The sequence below is a fragment of the Grammomys surdaster genome, unplaced genomic scaffold (assembly GCF_004785775.1).
Source record: "Grammomys surdaster isolate TR1022 unplaced genomic scaffold, NIH_TR_1.0 125950, whole genome shotgun sequence".
Lineage (NCBI taxonomy): Eukaryota > Metazoa > Chordata > Mammalia > Rodentia > Muridae > Grammomys > Grammomys surdaster.
Window position 1 is genome coordinate 854610 of NW_021620771.1, and position 3869 is coordinate 858478.

The 3869-nt window shown below is 42.9% G+C and overlaps 1 protein-coding gene across 18 annotated transcripts in view; it reads left to right on the forward strand.

Moving 5' to 3' along the window:
* The window catches only part of Cacna1c (calcium voltage-gated channel subunit alpha1 C), a 604243-nt gene that overhangs the window by 529634 nt on the left and 70740 nt on the right, over positions 1–3869 (forward strand). The gene's annotated exons all lie outside the window — the stretch shown is intronic.

A 3869-nucleotide genomic window follows, 5' to 3' on the forward strand; every position in this document is an offset into this window, starting at 1 on the left:
GAAGAGAGGAGAGGAGAGGAGAGGAGAGGAGAGGAGAGGAGAGGAGAGGAGAGGAGAGGAGAGGAGAGGAGAGGAGAGGAGAGGAGAGAAAAAGAGAAATAGAGCCATGAGCATGTGGAGAGAGGGGGAAGGGAAAGGGGAAGGGGAGAGGGGACAGAGGGGGAGCAAGAAGGCAAGAGAGCAGGAGACCAAGAGAGAGAGGAGGGGGCAAGTATCCCCTTTTATAGTGAGCCAGGCCTATTGGCTGTTGCCAGGTAACTGTGGGGAGGAGCATATCTGGCTGTTGCCAGGTAACTGTTGGGTGGAGTTTAGACAGAATGCTAACACCCAGAAGCACTAATTTGCATCAAGATGGCATAAGCAAAGAATTTTACTGACTTGATATAGACAGAAAGGGACCAAGACACTATGAAATTGTTGACCCTATCTTGCCAGGGTCTATAGTTTATATACCATTGAGTGGTTCTCCCTGCTGCTTCCTAGGGGTCGTCTACAGCGCAGTTAAGGGGCTGACTCCAAGGAGTGGCCTTCTGGGCAATTGAATTTCCTTCATTTGTTCCTCAACCTGGGTCAGCAGACGGATACCACAGAGCACACACAATACTCTTCCACTTAGGTGACATTCACATAGGTAGGACCAAGACAAAGGAGGAACTATTTTTTTGAGTTAACCAACATATTATTTGGTCTTCCAATCCCTTGTCAAGGAAACTAATTAATTAATTAATTAAAACAAAACAAACAAACAAACAAAACCCACAAATTTTCCCTGAAGGAGAATACAAGGTTGTTTATTTTGGAGCCAAATATGAGTGATCACAGCCTGGGTATTCCAAAGACCTTGTTTTTGTTGTTGTTTAATTACTTATTCATTCATTATTTTAATTGGCTCACAACATAGCCGGTTTTCTCCTTGTGGAGCATGCACACTTCGTTCTGATGGATTATCTCCTGTCTCCTCACCTCCCCATCACACCACCCGCCTCCCTGCTATATCTTTCCATCCTGCAGTGTTCCCTCTTCCATTTTCCTACCTCATGTGCTCTGCTGTCCCCAACAGCTCCTTCTTTGAAGCCTCTGACTTCCCATCTCATTGTCTCCTCTCCTGTTTCCTGGAGATTAGCCACATTTGCTCCCACCTAAATATACACACTTAATTAAAAGCCAGGGTGCAAATGAGAGAACTTGCAATTATTGTGCTTGTGTGCCTGGGTCACCTTGCATAATACAGTGTTCTCCAGTTCCATTCATTTTCCTACAGATTTCATTAACTTTTATGACTGAGAAGAAAACTCCACTGTGTATATGTAGCACATTTTCTACTCATCTGCAAAGTCCATGTCTTCATGGGCTTCTGAAAACTTTATATGTGTGTACAATGTATCTCAGCCCTATCGATCGCCACTCCTCTCCTTCAAGTCTTCCTACCCACCACCCGTGAGCATCACCTATCTCCCTCCCAACTTCTTGTCTTCTTAAATAACTCCAAAAATAAGTCACATCCCTGTTACTCATATGTACATGGGGGGAGGGTATTTACTGAGGCATTGACACTCTACTGATGGCCAGCCCCCACCCTTCAAAGAAACATGACTATCAGAAGCCATCAGCTGCCATTAGCTCCTCAGCAAGGGTCAGGCATCAGGAGCCCCTCTCCCTCCATGATGAATTCTTTTTTTTTTTTTTTTTTTTTTTTTGGTTTTTTCGAGACAGGGTTTCTCTGTGTAGCCCTCATGATGAATTCTTAACTCTTTCAATCAAACTAGTGGGATTCATAAGACATCTTCATATATCCTTAATTTTGGTTAAAACATTCACTGTATCTTATTTTCGCAACCTCCATGCCCCCATCTCGCTGTAAACCTTTAGCTCTCAGTATCCTCCATGGCCCCACTCCTTCATATGTGCTCTTCTCCCCTATTTTATTATAATGTTTGCTTTGGTTGCAAGGTCAGAGTTCACACACAATTCTTCATGCACACTTCATTTTGCTTAACCCTTTCCCCTCCCCTTGTTTCCTCAGCCTCATCACTTGGATACCTGCTTAACCATTTCTGTCCCAAAGATCGATCTCCTCTTCCTAAATGTGTTCCCCATCCACTAGCCCATTTGCTAGTTCTGAGACTTCCACATCTACTCCAGGATAAATACGCAAGACATGAAGGCTAACAACCAATGCATAAGAGAAAACATCCAATGTTTGTTCTTCTGGGGTTACCTCATTTAATATAATACTCTCCAGACCCACCCATTTCTCTACAGATTTTGTAATTTAATTTTCTTTACAGTATATGTCTCTCTTTAACAAAGATATGTCTTAGTCGGGCTTCTGTTGCTGGGGTAAGCACCATGACCAAAGGCAACTTGGAGAAGAAATAATTTATTTCAGTTTTATTTAGCCCATCATGAGGAGAAGTTGGGGTAGGAACCTAAGGCAGAAACTAAAGCAGAAACCATGGAGAAGCAGTGCCTACTGGCTTTCTCCATGGCTTGCTCAACCTGCTTTCTTATTCAACTGAGGACTACCTGTTCAGAGGTGGGAGACCCTCCAGTGGACTGTTCCCTTCCATATCAATCATTAATCAAAAAGATATTCCATACACTTGCCTACAAAAATCTGATGGAGGTATTTTCTCAATTGAGATTCCTCTTCCCAGATAGCTCTAGTTTGGGTCAGGTTGACAAAGTATCAAAGACAGTTGGCCCCTTGTTAAGTTGGCACACAAACATATCACCATTAAACCATAAAGTTTCCCTTCTTGTTCGTCCCCAGGATGTCATGTTGATATCATAATGTAAAACATAGTATAACTTTATAAATCCCATGGTCTTTAAATTTTTTCAACACTTAAAAAGTCCAAAGTCTCTTTAAAAATCCAGTGCTTCTTTATACGTTCTGCCTTTTAACTGTGGGATCCACCACAAAGTTAAATACCTTCATAGTCTAAAAGGGAAGAACCAAGGCCCAGTCGCAATCGAATAAAAACAAACCCAAAATTAATCAGTGTAAGGAGTTCTGTGCTTGACATCTGGGCCTCACTCCATATCTTCTGGGTTCCAAGAGGCCTGAACAGCTTCATTCCCAGCCCATCTCACAGGTGCAGGCTGGTCCTCGGTAGTCAATCCGTGGCACTGCTATCTCCAAAACTCCAGGGGTCTCTACTGCAACTGAAGCTACACTTTCACCAGTGGACTCTCCAGATCTCTCTTTAAGGACTCTAACCTGTCAACCCCAGGCCAAGTCTTAGCAACTCTCCATGACTCCTTTATGCCTTCAAAACTAGGTCCACCTTTAGCCGCCAGCCTGAGAAGTAGTGTCTTCCCTCTTTGGACCACAGCTTCTGTGTGGTGACCCTGAGAAAATACTCCCAGAAGATTCACTTCAGTGATACTGATCTCATCTTAATCACTCCAATTTCTCATCCCTGGATAACCAGCACTGACTGTCCCTCTAAAACAAAGATTGCCCTTCAATGATACTGGTCTCTTATTAACCACAGCTGAGTTTTCAGCTCCATCTGCCCAGACCACACATCCTTCATTCAAAATATTCCTCCAACATCACTGGTAGCCAAGCCAGGCCTCCATTGTCTGCATCGCTTTCAGCATTCCAAGCTCCTATAACAGCCTAGTAAAGCTATGAGCACTCAATGGTTTTTCCAGCCCAAAGGACTTTTCAAAGTCCTTCTACAGTCCTCCCCAAAACAGCATGCTCAGGTCTGTAACAGTAATAGTCCGTGAACCTGGTATAAATTTTTGTCCTCGGTTCCTGCTTGTTGTGATAAACACTATGATTGTGTTAGCCAGGGACAGAAGTAGTAGAAATATATATATATATATATATATATATATATATATATATATATATA